Genomic DNA, 21,276 nt, shown 5'->3' with positions numbered 1-21,276 from the left:
CCATTTCTTGAAGTAAATATAATAAGGGAACATATAGTCTTCCACAAGTAAAATATTTTATGCCAGGCCTTATCTTTACTCTTAATATTGATTAAATATCTCACAGTATTTATTTGTTGATCATAGTGGAAGGGGGAGAAATATTTTACAAAGTAAAACCCAAATGTTAAAAAAAAAAAAGTGAGTAAAATTTAGTACTTAATAGCTCTCCTCCAAAAAGTGGTTTCATGTGCCTACATTATTATTCTAAAAAACTCAATGAGAAATCCAACTACAGAGATAAATCTAACCATGACAACTGTTCTGACCCACAGTTTCCTCATCTATAAAATAAATAGATTAGACTACAAGCTAAGTAGCTTGTACATACTATTAAACTGTATAAAAGACTACAGTTCAATTCTAATAGATTTTATTTATATTGGAAAGTCTTTCAGTGATAGTCTAGTAAAAGAATAGTCCATCATTGTGCAAGAATCACATAGTATTGTAGAATAATATAATTATAGATTTAAAGCTGGGAGGAAGATGAGAAATCATTTAACCACTTCATTTCATAGTTGAGAAAACGGAAGTCCCAAAGAAGTGAAATAATTTGAAATTCTTGTGGTATAATGGGAAACACAAAGGTAGAGGAAACATATATTTAGGGCCTTGGGCCAGCTTTCTGGAACTACCTTCCACCATTACCACTTCCTTTCCACCTGAAAATTTCAGGGTTTGTTTTCCTACCTTCCCAGTCTTGCTGTTTCCATCTCTGTGTGTGTGTGTGTGTGTGTGTGTGTGTGTGTGTGTGTGTGTCTTTCTACTACTCTCTCTTTGTTCCTCTCATACATGTATAGATAGATGCACTCTCAAAGCTGGAATCAACAGGGAAGAAATGCAGAGAGAAGACTAGAGTACAAAGTATCATCTCATTCTTTTCACAAAGCTAACAATATCAAGTGGTAATAAATATTAAGAACTCTTCAGGACTTTTACTGTCATCATTCCCTTTGAGTCCTACATGTTCTAAATCCTAATCAGTTTGAGAAAGTTATCTACAAACTATATCACAAATCATGAGGATAGATTAAGTGGACAAATATTATTGATTCCATTTTATACATTGAAAAATTATATTTATATACATTTTAGCTCATTATCATTATGCATCTTTGGCCTAACATTTGATATATTATTAGGAGACAGTTTAGGAAAGCACTATTAGTTGAATTGGGATTAAAATTCTGTCAACAAAGTCAACAAGCACTTATTAAGTGCTTACAATATGGCAGACACTATACTAAGCACTCAGATTTCAAATCCAGGCAGTTAAAATAGTTCTTAATTTAAGTAGATTACATTCTAATGGTAGAAGACAACACACAAAAGTTATTTATAATCTATTCAAATTTAGGCAAGTCCTTTAACTCCTTGGACCTCTGTTTCCTTATCTGAAAATGAAGTGGTTAATATAGAGCATCATATAGTTAATATAGTTCTAAAACTAAATGGAACTTTAGAGACCATCTATCCAAATTTCTCATTTTATAGATGATTATCTTAACTTCACACCTAGATAACCTCACACAAACCCAGTCTTGTCACGATAGGTAGTGATCTTTCCACTGGACTAAGTTTCTAGTTCTTGATAATACATTGTCACTCCCTTTATATTCTGTGTTGTTTGATCATTTCTATAGCTTTCTGTATCCTTTTAATAATACATCTACTATGATAGAAGAAAAATTTGTAATATCATATTACACAGTGATGTCATTCTCATGATTTGGGGAGGGGAAAGTGCTACTAAAATGTTTTCCTGAATTAATAGAGACAAACATATTTTGGAAGGTTAAGTTAAACCCAATAAATTGCTATATCCTTATTTCTTTGGAATCTGTTTGATTTGTTGATGGGAAAATAATTAAATTATAGTGTCCTAGTTATTCCTGAGATAACACAGGGAACAAGAAATGCAATTAAATTTTGGGAAGAAAGAGAAAATAAAGAAGTAGGTTTAAATTCTGATTCTTTCCCACCAGCTTCTCTTTTCCTGTATATCTATCTCCAGGATCTAATCAGCCTTCCAAAGGGAAGTCTGGCAATTGCCAAATTGTGATTTATATATTCTTTATTTTGTTTTATTTTTCTAGAGGAGAAAAACGTTGGCCATTGGCTTAGCTTCATGGTTATTTGCCAAAATGATTTTACAGAAGAATTTTGAGGTACATTTTTCCTCCCCTAACTCCCATATCCAAGGGAAACATTTTTTTACTTCCCTAATTAATAAAATTTATCTTTTCTCACTCCCATCTACCTCTGTTCCCATTCTGCAACTGGGCAAAAAACACTCTTGTAATTGAGAAGCGTAGTCAAGCAAAGCCCACATTGTCCATTTTCTTAAATGAATATGTCATACTCCATCGTCTCATCTGACAGGAGGTATGCAACTTCATCATCTGTCCTCTGAAATTGTTGTTGATCCATACATTTGAGTTTTGTTTTGTTTTTTTCAGACTTGTTTGTCTTTACAATGTTGTGATTACATAAATTCTACTGATTTTGCTTACTTCACTCTACACTGGTTCATACAAATCTTTCTAGATTTCTCTGAAACTGCCCTTTACACCATTTCTTATAGTGGAACAGTATTCCATTATATTCATAAACCACAATTTGTTTAGCTACTCTCCAATCTATAGATAGCCACTTAAGTTACCAGTCCTTTATCACTACAAAAAGAGCTTCTATAAATATTGAAAAAGCAACCCATCCAATGTTCCCTACTAATTCATATGAAATAGTTCTATATAAATATTATTATTGCTATTGTTGTTAATAATAATAGCAACAACCTTAAAGCCCAATTCATGTTCCATGGTTATGTGTGTCTATGTGTCTGTGTGTGTATTGGAGGTCAATTGCAATGACAAAGTAAGATAATAAAAACAAGGATTATATATTGGTAGGTCTTGAGTAGTATAATTCATGAATTCCATTATTAAAAACTTGTTCTGTCTATTTCTACTGAGCCAGAACAAATTACCACACTCTATATTCTAAAACTATGAGTTCAAATACATGCAAACATTTCACAGGTTTCATTATTCACACTAGGGGAAACCTAATTTATATAAATCTAGTTGTGTGCAATGAGAACACTGATTCTGAAGTCCTATTAGACACTTTGAAACAATGGCTAATTGTTTGGACCCCCCCCCCAAATGATGGCCACCCCAGCCAATGTAATGAAATTGATCCTATGAATCTAGAAATAGAACTGCATATTGCTCTAATTCAAAAACCATCATGATCATCAGCTCAACATAGATGATAGTAGATAAACTGTCAATTCTTCATGTTCTGATATCACAAGAAGACAAAGAGAAATCATAAATCCCAACATACACCTACTAAGAATGTTTCAGTGATAATAATGCTGGTATTTAAAATGGGCAAATTGTGTGTGGGAGAGAGAAAAAACTGTAGATTGTAGGATTTGGGAAACAGTAAGATTAGGGTCAGTGGCAATGGAGTCAACCCAGTCCCTGATCAGAGGAGAAGCAGGCAGGTGACTGAATGGGAGGGGCTAAAGTGAGGGAGTAGAATCTTCCTCCACCCACACACAGTGAGTTGTTAAAATCAGTTACTGCTATCTTTCAGTTAAAATATGAAGGCTGGAAATGGCTAGGTAAATTCAGAATCCAAGGTGGTAATGGTAAAGACTGAACCCTTATGATAATATCTTTCTCTGTATGTACTATTTCCCCACAGGATAGAACAGGTGAGGCTTGATGTCTTGGGAACATCCCACTGGCTCTGAAGCTAGAATCAACTTCAGAGCCACTAGAAAGATATCTTGGTTAATGGAGGATGTAAGTTTCACCCCAAATTATCTGTATCCAGGCACAGTTTCTAAATAGTAAAGGTTTAATGATTTCTGGGAACAGGAAGCGGGGAAATGGTTTAGGATTGAGAGGTAAGGGAAAACTATCTAAATCAGCTATGTCAAATAAGCAGCTCCTCCCCCCAAAGGGGGAAATGTATCTTGAATGGCTGAACTCCTATCTAAGCCCCTAAATAATCTTATTTCTAAAACCTAAACAGCTAAACTAAGGTAGACTGTGGTCTTGCTTGAAGGTCTAACAAAGTTAAAGCAGCCCTGGCTGTCAGAGTCTATCTCAGTCCAGGAGCAACACAGAGTGTCTGTGCCCAGAGCCAAGAGCCAAGAGTCAGGACCCTTGCAAGAGGGGTGACCTGGCCTCTATACCAGGACTCCAACTGCCTTTAACTGCCCCCTCCCTTAGAGTTCTGGGAGGCACTATGGAATTCTGTGATGCAGCTTGAACCCCTCTCAGAAACATGGATGCCACAAGATATTAAAACATTCAATATTCACCAAAGCAACATCAAAGGCAAAACTGGAAAGATTTCACCAGTTTTAGGCAATCCCTTTTGTTTTGCTTTTTATCGACCAATGCCCTCAGTTTTAAGTTACATGATACAATTCTGATCAAATCAGGATAATCATATAGGTTAATCTTATCCCTAAACTTATATTACATAAAACTGAATAGTTAGTAAAATCTGAAGGAAAAGTAAAGGAACTTGAAGTCACTGAAAATCTTTACTCAATTCAAGGACCAAAAATTATACCTAATAATGAAAAAGAATATAAATCACAAACAAAATCTTAACTAACTTTAAAAAGGAAATGGGCATATTTAGGCTGGAATTTAAAAAGCTTTCCCTGAATTTGAAAATATAAATTAATTAGCTGATGATTTATGCCAAAACAGAGTGATAGAAAGAGTTATTTGCTATTAATGACCATTAATAGGCATATAATCCCACAGAATTTGATTAAAAATGTAAAAACATTTCAATATCTGCACAAAGAAATATACAAAGTATTGACTGCCACAGTAAGAACTGTAAAAAAAAGTTGGCACCCTAAAGGAATACTAAGAACAACTTTCAAACCTCATCATGACAGAAGCAACCTAAGAGGTATCAAATATTTGCAGAAAGTTCTTACAATATGACCTCAATACCTAGCTGTAACACATAGTAGAGAATTTGAATGCCATATTGATCTTTTAAAGGCAACAAAACAGAAACATGTGAAAAAGAATCTAGAAAGCAGAAGCTTATCAAAAAAATTTCACATTCCTTTGATTAGCAATTAAAAGCCAAAATTGAAAAGTTAAGGTGATATATGGCTTCAAATCAACACAAAAACAAGGGAAACAATTCAACATTAGTCAAAATTTTTACAAAGTACATTTGGGGAATAAGAAAAAGTAGGATATGACATACAAAGTCAAAATATAAGACAGAACATACAAAGAAGAAAAATGCAGAAAATTTCCAGTTTATATGCTATATACAGTCAAAAGAAGTTCCAACACCCCATAAGTGTAAGTTGGATTAAATTTTAAAACTCATATGCCATTAATATAATGAATGATGGAAAAATTATATCAAGGTCTGGCCTCTGAAACCTCAAAAGTGGTAGGTTCAGATATGATCGATTATTGACTCAAACACTTCAGAGTAGTGTATGAATTACTAGCAAGGCACTTTATTGGTTTCAACTCTAATGTAAACTAAATCCCACCTTTCTTACTAGAAGCCATCTCCCTCAATATCATTATTACCAAAAAATGAGAACATGAATGAGCAATCTAAATACAGGACTATTACATATTTATGTAATTTATACAAACCATTCAGATTTTGAATCACACACATAAAAATCTAGAAGCAATTACAAGAAAACAATGTGTCAAAAAGTCCTAAGGGGTATCAAAATTAATTTATTATCAGTGTAGTAATTATTGAACAAGCTGCTTGAAAGAGCCATAAAGTATACACTGACTTTGTTGATTATTACAAAGCCTTGAATGCAATTCTGTCTTGTAGATTTTTTCACATCCTCATGATATAAAAATAGAGATAAGTAAAAGAGAATGTTAGAATACTTGATGTCCATATGGAACATTCCAATAACTTAACAACACCAAAAACAATTACTATAAAATACTGCATTTTTCAAATGGGGAATGGCTAAACAAGCTGTAGCATTTGATTGTAATGGAATACTATTGTACCATAAGAAGTGACAAATAAGATGAACATAAAAAATCCTGGAAAGACTTATTTGAAGCAATTTGAAGTGAAGTGAGCAGAACCAAGAGAATATGAAACACAGTAACAGGAATTGTGAATAAATTAACTATTATCAGCAATGTAAGGATCCCCGACAACTCCAAAAGACTCGGGATGAAAAAGCCCATTTACTTCCATAGAAGAAACTGATGGACTCTGAATGCAGAATGAAATGTACCATTTTTCCTTTATTTCCTTTGTGATTTTTTCTTACAAAAATGGTGTATGTCTTCTTCCATATGATGAACATGGAAATATGTATTGCATGATAGCACATGTATTTCTTATATAATTTATCTGTCATTTCAGGTAGTGGGGAGGGATGGAGAGGACCTGGGTCACCAAATGTTAGAAAATGATTACTAAAAATTGTATTCACATGTAATCTGAAAAAAATTATTTTTAATTGCATTTTTCATGAAAATAATTAAAATCTTTTACAGTTTCTGCCTAGCCTTAAATTCATTATCTTTCCTAAATAGAACTAAGAATGCATTTCATATTAAAAGAATGAAACCAAAATATCTTATTAGCAATTTAATGTATATGAATACCATCAGCTATATGTAGCTTTAAACTTTTAAATTATTCTTTTATGCCATGAGATACTTCTCCAATAATATAAAAATATCATTTGGATTTGGTAAGTGTGAGATTCTTAATGTACAAGTTAAAAACAGAGACTGAGAGCTTTAAGCTCAATTCTAGAGTTCATATTTAACTAATGGATAAAGGTGATAATGATAAATTAATCTACCAAACACACAAAGAATAAAGATATTAAGCAAAAGGTTTCAGATAAACACACTAAGACATTTACTAGCATCCTAAAATCAACAATGAATGGGAAGAACAGGTTTAAAGTGATTAATACCTAATGCAATAGATATTGGAAAATATATCCCCAAATAATGATACAATTAAAAAAACAGTACCTTGAGGCAACTATAAAAAGACTAATATTTTTATGCATAAAAGAGGAACATCCTACGCTTTAAAATACATGAAAAGGAAGTTTAAAAACTACAGAGATGCTTTCAAAATAAGCAGATACCATTTAAATTGCAATAGTAAAAGTTGAAAACAGGAATATTCTATTTGAGTTGCTAAATATAAATAAAAGTACTTTACTTCCAGTTAGAAACTATGAAACCAATAACATACAGGAACAAACTGAAAATACCCTTTACAAGTGATGTATACATAAACTCAGCTAATGTTAATCAATAAAGAAGCATTAAATTGTATCAATTTGTTTGGAGGATTTATGACGGTAGTTCAGTACTAGGTCACTGTGATCTGAGACTATGTGAGGTTAACATTAAAGAACCTGGATCAACATTGATTATGCAAGGAAGTGGTAGAGTCAGTGCAATACATCATTGCAGCAGTAAAAGTTTAGAATCAACAGAATACTTAGTAAAACATGACCTGGTGACTAGAATTATATATCAGAAGTCTGAAATATTTTATGAACTGACAGACAACAAATCCCCAAACTACATATAGAACACAAAACATTCTGAAAAATTCAACCAATGAGTTTTACCTGCAGCAGATTATTGTTCTCAATTGCTCAGCTATTTAAAAAAATAGTTCTTAAAAACTTAAGATCATCATTTTAATAGTTGATACCATCCCAGATATTCACAATATTCATGCACTTCAACAAATGGAATTTTTAAAAAAGGACAATTTTAAGAAAAGAACTTTGTCCAAGGAGATCAAAATAATGTAATAGCAAATCATCCCTGTTGTTCTGTTTGCTAACAGAGGTGTGCTAAGGATATTTTTAGTGAGACTATAAAGGAAGAATTTACATTTCAAGACTTTTCAAAAAGTTATTTTATCCATTAGTTCAATAATTCCTTGACTACTGAATATAAAGCAATAATAATGGGATAGACTATTTCTGTCTCAATTTATCAAGAAAGATGAGAATAGAAGAATATAAATGAATAGATTGACCTGTGACTCTTGCAGAGAACCATGTTGGGCCTGAAACAAATCAGCCAATTAAATAATAATAAATATTTATCAGCTTTTTTACATCCAGAGTTGTTGTAAGGTTCAGGAACCTCCAAATTGTAGACAAGTGACCAAAACTATCCTTATAATACAATGAGTAATTTAGGTTGACTGGCTTCATAACAAATCCCCTTTATTAGTGATTATGTCTTGCCAATTTGATATTATTAAGAAGGGCTTAGGAGAAACAGTTGTAAATCTGTTCAATAAGCCAGATGTGATAGCTTTGGCAAGTCCAAATTTACAGTATTAATGAAGCTTGGATTCTGCTGCTTTGTAGACTATTTGTGAATGAATGTAGAATGCCAGGAACCAATTTGGTATAGGCAACCAAGACTGAGAAAGAAGGATATTTTTTAAACAATAACTTTAGGTTAACTGTTAGTCTAAAATTTATGAAAGACATTAATTCAAAGAATAGATACTTCCCAAAAAATTCTAAGTCTAGTTTTTCTCTGTTATATACTATATGGAGAAAGTGATTTTCAGACTAGGTTTTCATGTACCATCCAAGGTTCATAGAGGCCTCACTGTCAGCTGCAGCATTTTATAACATAAAGGATATTAATGGATAGTGGATGTAAGAATTTCCTCAGATGCACTTGAGTTAAAAATTCTTACTAGAGTTCTCCTTGATAAAGTTTAATAACATGTTTCATTATACTCAAATTGAGAGCTTTCCAAGCGTTTGCTTGTTTTTTAATAATTATTATTTTTATTGATATATTTTATTTAATACAGCAAAAAATAAAATTATACTCCTCGAAAATAATTAATCAAAATAACAGAAAAGCACTGCAAGTATTGGTACATGCAACTGTTTCCTGAAAGGAAAATTGTGCCTTAAGAAAGTAGTACCTTTGTGCTCTCTATTGTGTTTAAAGAGAATTTTGTAGCTATTTAATGTTATCTTTTTTGTTGAAACTTTATTTTTTAATTAACAGAAATCAATTTTATTTTTATTACTCTTAATCAGCTATTCTCTTTAAATACTGTGATTCATTCCACATTGCCATTTTATTTTAGAACAACCATGGAAGCCAAAAGGGAACTTAGAGATCATCTAATCCAGTCTCCTCATATAATAATAAGCACACTGAGAGCCAAAGGTGAAATTTGTCCAGTCATATGAGTACTTGGTGGTATAGCTGTCATTTTTGAGGTTTTATATTTTTTGGCAAAGACTGCATGTTGCAAAGGTCTTAGTGCAGTTTTAAACCCTTAAAGCTGTTAAATCTTAAAACTAAGATTTCTGTGACATGTTGTATGCTTAAAACCTCATTAATTCAGACACTAACTTAGATTTTAGAACATTTGGGTACTTTATGACTAATTCTTGTAGAATATAACCTTAAAATAATTTCATTTATTAATTTTATGGATCTTATTAAAAATATAATTTCCCAAATGCAATCTTTTCAGATTCTCATTACAGTTCATTGTCCATCCATGTAAAATGTCTGTCCTATGTATTTATTTATTTACACATTCACACCCAAGCATAGATACATAAATATACATACAGGCAAATTGAATTGATGCTCATCCAGCTGCATTCCTAGTTTAGACAAAAGAATATTTTTTCTTTTAGTTTTTCTTGTATGGATTATTAAGTTGAACTGCTTTGAGTAATTATGTCTCTCATCAAGGAACATAATTAATTATTATATGACATAATAATGTAATTATTAATAATTAATAACATCAAGGAATCTAAACAGGGGCATCTGAAGGATCCCATCATCTATCCCTTTTCAGTTTTAGCCTTTTATAATACTTCCTACATGTTGCTGGTGAACACCTTTGAAGAGCCTTATCTTCCTGCTAACTATAATAATAATCATGAAAGAATTGTTTCTATGTTTGTATTGTGAAAATGGGATTAACTGTCCCCTGCCCATTTTTTAAATTTAATCACCAGAAGTGAATACGCCTCACTTATCTTTAAGTATGGGGAGGTCTGTGACTCATGTGTGTGCAAGTGGGTGACGAATCAGAATTGATTGACTGCCCCCTGGGTAATGCTAAGCAAAACTATAGTTGCAATCGGTCCATGTAAAGTGGAAAGAAGGCACAGGGAGTGACAAAAGGAAGGTTCTTTAAAAGTGGCAAGAACTTCCTGTGATGAGCTCTTTCGCCTTCAAACTTGGATCTAGAGGAGCTCTGGCTGGGGACCTCAGACTGCTCATGGATTTTCCCTTAGAACTACCACACGGGTGAATGAAAAAGGCTGACTCCTTTTTGTGGCTTTTCTGGAGGTACTAGCCTCTGGAGAGGCCCCTCATCTTGGAGGAAGCCTTATAGCTAAAACCCTTGTTTAATTTACCTCTGGGCCCCTTTTGCTGGGGCCTGTGAAGCCCTGCCTGGTTCGGACCAGGCCAGAGTGATTATCTTCTCTCACTCTCTGACTACCTTGCTTTTACTCTTTCTCCTTTTGTAAATAAACCACCATAAAAATTCATCCTGACTTGAGTAATATATTTTCAGTGACCACATTTTTATACATTTAATCCAACCTTTAATTTTTAACCCTTACAGTACTTACTTGGAAATCTTGTATGATCTTAACATGTGCATGAAGGACTCTTTGTTGGGAAAGAGTATTTAAGGTTTCATTTTGCTTTCTATAACCAACCAACATATAAACAAAGTGGATACCTATATTATTCTTTGCTGCTTTTGCTCAATAATGTGACAGTAAAGATAAGGCAGGCTGTAGAAAACTGAGGAAGTATCTTCTTCCTATCTCCTCATAGTTTCTTCAAGGATACCCTTAATACTTATTTAGATCATTTCATATGTGAAATGAAAGCAATTAGTATGTGTGTGCAGATAGATAACTGAATTTCAATATATATAATCAATTTCCTTTGAAATTTTAAGGATAACTTCTGGATGAAATGATCACTAAAACTTCCTCCAGGTTTAAATCTAAAATCCTTTTATACTCTGAGCACTGGACTAGGAGTTAAATGGCCCATTTTTTAAATCTGGCTATTACTGGCCCTGAAAACATGTTAAATCTGTTTTCTAAGGCCTATCCTCACTAACTTTGGAGAGGCATATCACTAGGCCATTTGGCAATTAGTTATTTGGAGTTGACAAAATAGTAACACATGAAATAAAAAAAATCTTTAAATTTCTTTGCAGTTACATACCTATCAACATATATACATATGTATTCAGATATGTGTACATTTAAGTATATTTTTAGTATAAATATGTACATATTTAGGTAAATGTGTATGCATGGGTATATATGCCTACATATGTGTAAAATATTGTTAATATGCATATATCTGTATGCACTTGTGTGATTACATGTACATGTGATTCTAAATGTGCACATATATTAGCTAGTGGCCCAGTTGGGTATAGATTTCATACCTCTTCATCAGTTGTTTACATTATCAACTTATCTCTTTTCTCACTTTTATGATTCCCACCCAAGCATAATTATGGTGAATTCTTGTATATATTCTGCATTTACTTATATCTGAATGTTGTGTATCACCAAAATGGAATACAGGCCCTTTGAGGGCAGAAGCAGCTTCATTTTTATCTTTGGACCCTTAGCATCTAACATAGTACCTGTAATGTAACAAGTACTTAATAAAGACTTTTTGATGTATAGACTAATAAAGTTTTATTATGTTTAATTGTTGTGTGTGTTTTCTATGTCTATTTTAAAAATAGAGTTCCTTGATAATGAGGATCATGAATTAGTATATTTTCTCTTTCTGTCATACAATCCCAAGGATGCTAGTTACAGCTATGGAAAAAATCTACTCAAATGTTAATTGAATTGAAATGAATTCTATATATTTCTATACATTGTGAAGACTACTTTTCATGCTACAAGAAGCCATGATTTCACTAGGGTGGGCAGTTCTCACCACTGACTTAAGACACAACAGGCAGATCCTGTGTTGCTATGGCTGGGGAAAAAAAGAAGACTGCATCTTCCTCCAAGGCAGGGCAGGAGCAAACTTTATTTTTTTTTCAGAGAAAAAGTCCACATGGTTGTATTTTTTCCACAATATGAAATTTGGGGTGTTTGAGAAGGGCAGGAGCAACTTTATTAAAAGATTGCCATGGACACAGACATATGTACACTTAATGATGACAAGGCCATTTTAAGAAAGAAAGCCTTCCCCCACCCCCCAAGGAATTTTATATACTTCTCTTTGAACTATGGTTATTGGCATTAATGTAGATGTAGAACTTTATTAATTAGAGATAAGATTCTGTTTTGGTGGTGATTGTTGTTTTTAATAGCTTAGATGCAAGAACAGAAAAGGGAAGTGACTAAGGGGGTTAAGACAAAGAAAAATGTCACTTCACTTTAACAGAAATGTAGGTCAATTTCTAACATAAAGCTATTAATTTCTAAAAGATGAAAGACACAAAGCCCTTCCTTTCCTTTATAGGAATTTATAGGTAATGTAATCCATAAAATTCCCTCATTTTAAAGAAGAAGAAACTGCGGCTTAGAAAGGTGAGATGTCTTGTCCATGTTCTCAAAGCAAGTAAGATTTTCAGATGATATTTGAACATGCAAATTCCCAAGTTGATGATTTCAACTCCAGCACTTACCACACTACAACACAATAATAATAAATCTAGTATTTATATAGTGTTTTAAGCCTTACAATGTGCTTTATTTATGGTAACTCATTTCATTTTCCCAACAACCCTGTGAAGTATGTGCTAATATTATTCCCATTTGACAAGTGTACCCATTGGTACAAAGAGGTTATGACTTGCCTACGGTCTGAAGCAGAATTCGAATTCATTATTCCTGACTTCATTTTTGTACTAAATGCATCACTTACAAGCAGCTGTAAACAATTTTCTACTAGTTTTGTTCCTTTGTAGGCCAGCAACTCAAAGCAGATTTTTAAACTACTTCTTACCTCCAAACTTTACTCCTAACAGCTGACAGGCACAATAAAGAGACAAAAAATCAGATTATTCTATTTCTATTTCTTTTTTTCATGACATAAACATGTAAACAATCTGTCATTTTGGCAAATTGACACTGAAGCATTATAACAGCTATCTATAATTCTTCCACTCCAGAGCATCCTGCCCTCCTGAATGCCATCACAGAATCACAGATCTTCACAGGAGGGAGTTTGGTTTCTTCTTAGAAAAAGGGGAAGCAGCAGTTTTAAATTTAGTTTCTATATGAGTACTACCACCAACTCATAGAAAGTCCATTATCTATTAAAGACATTGGCCCATTCATATACAAACTACTGAAATGCTCTATATTCTCAGAGAAAAAAATGGAAATAAGATTGTGTCCTAATAATTAAAAAATAAACTGAACATAAAATAATAATGTAGAGAACCTGTCTTTTTTGTTATCTGCAAAAAATAAAAAAAAAATCCACATCTTTTTCATTAAAATGTAAGTTCTTTGAGGGTAGGGACTGTTTTATTTCTGCCTTTATATCCGTAGTCTAATACATAGTAGTAGACACAATAAATGCTTGCCAACTGGTTTACAGCTTGACTTACTCCCACATACAAGAACTGGCTGCCAGTCTAGAATGTTTTTTGTTCTATTTTTTCTTTTTTTGGCTAAACTTCCACAAGTACTGGCCCACCTGGCCTACATATCTTTCCATGTCATCTGTTCCACCAAAGATGAAGTATTTCTCTCTTTTTTTTTTTTCACCCAGATCTGTGTTTTTCATAGTCATGCTGTTGACACACTTGGGAAAGTTTCCCCATATGATCTCACCACATTGAATATCTTTTCTGTTATCTTCCAAAGTATGTAAATTCATTAGATACTTACTAACTGCATGACCTTGAACAAGTCACTTTATCTCTATCTACTTCAGTTTCTTCAACTGTAAAACAGGATCACTGTAGCACCTTTCCTCTAGAATTGTAAGGATAAAAATGAGATAATTTTTGTAAACGGCTCTGGAAACTTTAAAGTGCTGAAACTTTAAATAGAAGTTGAAACTTGAATAGAAACTTGAAAATAGAAACACTAGCTATTAATTATAATCATGTACACTTATAGTTGTACAGCTGAAAATCCTGAGGAACTGAAATGTAAACCATGTAGTTTCCTGTAAAAGTGGTTTGTCTTTTAAATGACAAAACAGGGAGGTGTGAGGAAAGAATACAGTGGAACCCACCACAAGTTCCCAATCATCAATGGAAGACATTCTAGGAACAGAAAATATAAACACACATATGGAGACAGCAAAGAACAAGGCATATGCAGGAGAATGGCAAGTACTCCAATTTAATTCGAGCAAAGCCTACAAGTAACCTTTGTGAATGATGGGTTCATGTGATACAAAAGGCAAAGTTACATTTTGAGGGATTTAATTTACAACTAAGACAAGTTTTGAACTTCACTATGTAATAATAAAGAGCCAGTTAGGGATGTTATGATAGAAAGGGAGATAGAGAAAGTCTGTATGGCGAGTCTCTCTTCCAGCTCTCCGCTGGAGACAAATATACACTAGGAAACTTTAAGGGGGCGTCACCCGGAAACTGGATGTCCTGGATGGTTGTGCCACCCCACAGGAGTTGGGGGCAAGGCTTCCCTATAATATGAGGTGTGTGGTACCCCAATCTGATTCTTAATAAGGACAGGGTTCACACAAACCTCCCCCCTAACAAATTAATTTCACAGTGGGTGGTCTGGCTTCAAAATGGAGACAGCCACTCCAAGCTGTGTTTCCCCCCTCCCTTGTTGTCTCCCAGGCACTCTGGAATGCTATCTGACTGATGGATGACTTTTATTATTTGCAATTTATGGATTGGGGAAAGGGATGAAGGGCAGAGGGATTTTGGGGTGCCCTCTTCTCTATTTCTATGGGGTCTGCCACTTAGGAGGGCACCTTTGGGGTTCCCACTCCTAAGCTTCTTCCCCCACCTCTTCTCCTTCTGTTTCTATTTCTAGTTTTCTGTTTCTATCCTTATCTATAATTCTAAGTTTTGACTGAAAAGGGTCTCTCAGCAAAGTTGAGTAATGGGAGAAGGAGACTAAGAGATCGCTCCTAAAATGGAGTCCAAAAACTTATCTAACTTTATGGTTGAAGTCTCAATGGGTGAGATGCTATGGAATAGCTTTGATCAGGGAATCAGGGTTTCAATTTCCAAAAGAAAGATTCTTAGGAAGCCCTCAGGACTGGATTCAAGCTGGGTTGTCCTCCTCCTCCCTCTTCCCAGACCTCTGTCCAAAGACTCTCTCCTCTTCCTCAGAGAAATTCCCAGAATTCTCTCTGGTCTCAACTGTCAGCAACTGTCAGCAACTGCCTTCTCTGGCTCCTTTTGTCCCATCCCCCTTGCACAAATCCCATCTTTACAACTACTGTATGCCACTCATTGTGCTGTTATTAACTTCCCTTGTAAAGCATATGGCTCTCAAAATTCAAAGAATGGCTAGATTTACTTACTGGTCAAAGAAAATAAATTGAATGCATGGAAAAATTAAGTAAGAGAATGACTTCTGTCCATGAGGAAACTTCTTTCAGAAGCTCTATTGCCTTATTCACTTAAATTCAGCTTTCTGGCTAGGGAGAGCCTCAAAAAGATGCTGCATTTGTGGGGCTCCTCTGAACTAAGGTTCTCTGAAGTGCTAGCTTATGGCTGTGACTTCCCTCCATAATGTTCTCCCATCTCAGAATTGTTCTGCTTTCATTTCTTTACAGAGAGTATACAGAGAAGATGATAAACAATTAGAATTAGTATCAAGGACTAGAACCCTTAGTCAACATTACACTGCAATCGAAATATAATTATATTTAACCTAAGAAGTATTAAATTGCCACTATATGGTCAGTAAACTGTTTAGATCTTATTCCTAAATTCTGATTAAACTTTTATACCCAGAAAGTTCTACTCAGGAAACCAACCTTGTGAGGCTCAAATGACATAATGGATGTCTATATACTAGGCACATCATAAAGTCCTATACAAAGCCAGTTATTATTATTAGCCTGCAGTTAGCAGGCCACTAGCTAGTGATAACTTCATTCTCTGAAACTTCTGCTACACTAATACTGAGTATAAGCAATGCTGATAGAGCAATATTGGGATGTGTTCCTAAAGATCCAGAGGAGTGGGAGAGAATGTATGCACACACTTCTTTTTTAACCCTTACCTTCTATCTTGGAATCAGTACTGTATATTGGTTCCAAGGCAGAAGAGCATTAAGGGCTGGTCAACAGTGGGAGCGTGGGATGTTTAAGTTACTTGCCAATGGTCACATAGTTAGGAAGTATCTGAGGCCACATTTGAACCCAGGACCTGACTCTCAAACCACTGACCCACTCAGCTGTCCCCTTCACACACTTTTAAATTGAATCTACGTTATTAATACTTTAAGGCCAGATTCTCAACAATCAGAACAATAAATTAAGTTCTTAAATGTAATTATTGCTGATTTTTAAGATGTAAATGCACTTACTGAAAATTTAATAGTCAAACTCTCCCAAGGGGTTAATACAGAAAATACAGAAGTATAGTGGATACAGGTCCAATATATATATTTGTAGATAGATAGATAGATAGATAGATAGATAGATAGATAGATAGATAGATAGATAGTTCTACTTCTNTAGATAGATAGATAGATAGATAGATAGATAGATAGATAGATAGATAGTTCTACTTCTCAGGGAGAGTCATCCTGAGGGACGCCTGAATTGACCTGAACTCTGTGAAATTCTGAAACAGAAAGCTGTCAGCACAATTAGGGGAAGCATTTTGCTTGAGTTTTGGCATTGATTCAAAGGTCAAAGTCATTGTTCATATTTAGAATTAGGCAAGAGAGGAGGAGCTAGGGCTAGCAAAAAAAAAAAAAAAAAAAACCAGAAGGGGTGGAGTAACCAGAAACTTGACATAGACGTTCTCTTCCTGAACCTCAGTGTTCACTCTGGAAGAAAGTTCAGTCTTCATTTTTGGAACCTGAAGCTGTGGAACACATCAGAAGCCTGAGCAGGTGAGAATTATCCCACAATGCAAAGCTGTAACACACACACACACACACACACACACACACACACACACACACACAGCTCTACTGAAAATTCTCACATATATAGATACAAGTTGAAAATATAGATACCACTACTTGGTAGAACAATCTACAGTTTGTATTTCTTAACATCTCCCTAGGAGTATGTGTGGCTCACATATTGTAGCCTGCCCTTTGTTCTCAGAATATGATATTATCTAAAATATAAGGGCCTCAAAAGGAATTTCCCATAAAAAGAAGGTAGTTTTACCTGAGACTTTTGCAGTCAATGAAAAATTCCAGTGAATTTTGAAAAGAATAAACATTAGAAATGCCCTACATTTAATAGTCTTTAAATGTTATTATATAGAAGAATATAATTAAGTAGTTTTTAAGTTCAGGCAGCAAAGCTAGCCACCTTAAAAATGTTTCACTTTTCAATTCTATATATTTTATGTCTTTTTTCAAATATTTGGCACCTTCCTCTTTCATTTTCAGAAACTGTTGCTTTAAAAGGGAGTATCTCTTTTTCTATGTAGCAAGATTTTTAAAACTGCTATTTGTGTCTGATGCTGTGGCTTCAACATTATCAGTCTTACCACACTTAGTATTATCTTAGTTTGGTGCCAAAATTCCCCTTAGATACAGCCGTGTGTTGCTCAGAGGTCACAAGATGCTAACGCATGTACAGCTTTACTGAAAATTATTTTCTTTTTGATATTTCCTTTGACCAGCATTTTGAATTGTATTCTAAGTGTTTTGTAATGACTTTTCATATACTACCATTACAAAATCTTTTGTTTTTTGGTTTGTACATTTCTGAACTTTGAACTGTCAGACTAAATGTTATTTGCTCTTTTGCATGTTAAGCTCAGGACTGTGTAAAAATTAACCATTGTGTTTTTGTTGTCATTCAGCTAATTGGCTAATTTAACCTTAGATCCCCTCAGTGAATGAAGTAGCAGAAAGCATGACAAATATTTACTTAGTATTATTGTAATGAGTCTTCAAATAAGCTCTTAGAGGAAAAGCTCAACTTATAAAGTTAATACATATCCTAATGCAGAATTGCTTTGGAAGAATGTATCTTCCTTTGGGTGCAACTGTATGTGTCTGTGTGTGTATGTGTTTGTGTGCACATTTTTTTTTTTTAGCCATTCAACTCTACTTTGGGAGTCAGCAGATGGGGGACCTGATCTGTATATTTCATGCATCTATCACACTGCCACTTACTTGCTATGTAATCTTAAGCATTTTTTTTCTTCTGTAAGCTTCGGTTTCATTATATATTCAGTGGAAACAATAATATATGCTTTGTGTCCATCATATACAGAACTAAATGAAAGATTTTATAAAAACATGTTTTGTAAATAATAAAAAGTTATACAAATACATTATTGTTGCCAGAAAATGATAGGCTGAAAAGACTGCAAAAATCCTTAGTAACTCTCTCTTCAATACTTGGAAACCCAGTATACTCTTATATATACAGCAAAAAGGTATTAAATTTGTTTCAGTGCAAAGTTAACATTCTTATTTTAGAGTTAAAGATTAAAATGCAAGGATGTTTAATGCTATATTCTTCATTTATACACATAATTTAATCATTTGAAATGTCACCTATAACATTTGATTTTTTATATTCAAGATTTTTACATTTAACCTGTATTTCTGTTTCAAAAGAAGAAAGACTCAATATTTATGCCTAAATAAGAATCTCAGAAGAGAAATAGATAAAGAACCTTATATTGTTACCTTGCCCAATCTCTTTATTATATAAACTAGGAAACAGTCTCAGAGAAAGGTAGCTTTCCTTCCAATATCACACAAATTATAAAGATAGTCCAGATTTGAAGAAAGGTCTGACTCCATATTTTGTGGGTTTTTTCCATTACTCAATTCAATCCATAGGAGAAGCAATCAAATAGCTAATTCATTCTCTGAGACTCAGGAAATCAGGACTTTTGGACATATTAACATTGATTTTTGGTAATACCTATGAATACATCATTGGAGGTAACTTCTAGTGTGGGAATCTCTCCCACTGGTGAAGATTAACAACTCTTCTAAAATTTAGAAATCTAAGGGAGTTGTCTTCAGTGTTAAAAGCCTAAATGACTTGCTCATAATTTTTAAGCTATAGGTATCAGAAACAAATCTTGTACCCAGATATTCTTGATTCCTATCCTGGTCCTTTATCCTCTCTGCCACATGCAATCAAGAACTGCTTCTCATCAGTTTCTACACATTGCTCCCCATTGTTCTCTGGCATCAAGTAACATACATTTAATCTATCTTACATATAACAACCTTTTTATGCATTCCTAGTTTCTTGAAATGATCCTTGCAGGACATAATTTTGAATTCCCTCACCATTCTGTTAGCCATTTAATGGGCACACTCCAGTTCATCAATATTCTGCCTAAAATGTGGTGCCTGGAACTGAATATAACATTTTGCATATAATATAACTAGTACATGTTAAATCATATTAACTTTTTTGGTTGCAATACCACTGTGCTGACTTAAAATCAAACTTGCAGTCTAATCTGTTTTCTTTTTTCTTTTTTTAAACTCTTACTTCCTTTTCTAGTAACAACTCTAAGATAAAAGAGCAAGGGATAGGCAAAATGGGTTAAGTGACTTGCTCATCATCACCCAGCTAGGAAGTGTCTGAGGCCAGATATGAACCAAGGACATCCCATCATCAGGCCTGGTTCTGTATGCATTTTGCCACTTAGCTGCCCCACTTAGATCTTTTCATAACTTGAAATGATTAATAGTTAAATTGCTTCTATCCAACACTTTAGCTCTTTGGGGTTTCTTTGAACTTTCAGGGGTCTTTATATTTTTAAAACTTCATCCAATTATATCTTATTAAAACATTCATCTTATTAGATTCAGCCTAATCAGTTGAGATAATTTTGTATATTGGCTTAATCATTTAATATATTCTCTATTATCTGTAGTTTCATATAATTCATAAGTCCTATAAATATTCCATCTAAGCTATTGGCAGAAATGTTGGTGCCATTCCACTGAGATCACCATATATCATGATACCAATTTGTGAATTATCATTCTTTGGATCTTGTCATTCAAACACAAATCCACTTAACTGTACCATTATCTAGTCAATATCTTTCCATTTTGTCAACAAATATATCCTGAAATCTTGTCAGATATCTTGCAGAAATCTAAGCATATTCTCTCTATAGAACTTTCTTGAAATACCAGTTTAATAACCAGTTTAATAACTGCAAAACAAGGAAATGATGGTAATCTGGCCAAATGTGTTCTTTATGAACCTATGCTAGGTTTCAAAATCACTATTTCTTTTCCCAAATGTATAAATTCCATGATTTCCTATGTATAAAAGATTAAAGCCTCAAAATGGAGGTGGTTTGCACATTAGGAGACAAACTTCTTTGAAAAAGATTGTAATTCAAAGGAGAGAGGATATGTGAATTAAAAAAGAAGACCCAGAAACAGAGATTGGATAACTTGTCCTTAGCAGTATTGAATAATCATGGCAAAATCAGGGAATAAAACCATCTTTCATAATTCAGGAAACAAAGTGACATTGCATAACATCATTTCCATTCATTATTGTTTTCTTCATGAACTGACACTTTTAAGCATGAAGCAGAGCAGAAAAAAGTACAAAGAGTTACAAATGCAGTAACAGAAAAATGTAAAAAAAATGGAATGCAATGGGAAAGAATGAGCATTTATTAAGTATTTACTCTGTGCCAGACACAATGTTAAGTGCTTTATAAATATATACATATATTATCTCATTTGGAGCAGGAATTAAAATTTTGTACTCATGAAATTCTGTACTCATTAGGGACACAATGAATTAGTAACAAACAAGAATGATATGTGCTATTAGATGAGGAATAGAATTCAAAGAAGGAAGCAAAAAGAAAAGGATAAAATAAAGGACAACTTATTTGAAAAGAGTGCATCAAATGAATGTAGCATAAAATAAAAGTTTAGTAATTAGAGGATATGGAGAAGAACAGATCAATGATCAAAAGAAAAAATAACCCTAATAAGTCAATGAACTCATGAAAGGGCTACATAGAAGGCAA

At 33.6% G+C, this 21,276-nt stretch overlaps 1 protein-coding gene across 1 annotated transcript in view; it reads left to right on the top strand.

Moving 5' to 3' along the window:
• Window positions 1-17,091: 17,091 nt before the first annotated feature.
• The window catches only part of KYNU (kynureninase), a 120,285-nt gene continuing 116,100 nt past the window's right edge, over window positions 17,092-21,276 (top strand). Inside the window, exon 1 of the mRNA XM_044669899.1 lies at window positions 17,092-17,164. The gene's annotated coding sequence lies outside the window, so the exon portion shown is untranslated. The remainder of the gene's footprint in view (window positions 17,165-21,276) is intronic.

Source organism: Gracilinanus agilis, chromosome 3 (genome assembly GCF_016433145.1).
Source record: "Gracilinanus agilis isolate LMUSP501 chromosome 3, AgileGrace, whole genome shotgun sequence".
Lineage (NCBI taxonomy): Eukaryota > Metazoa > Chordata > Mammalia > Didelphimorphia > Didelphidae > Gracilinanus > Gracilinanus agilis.
Note: the sequence above shows the minus strand (reverse complement) of the source record. Positions and strands in the feature narration are given on the sequence as shown.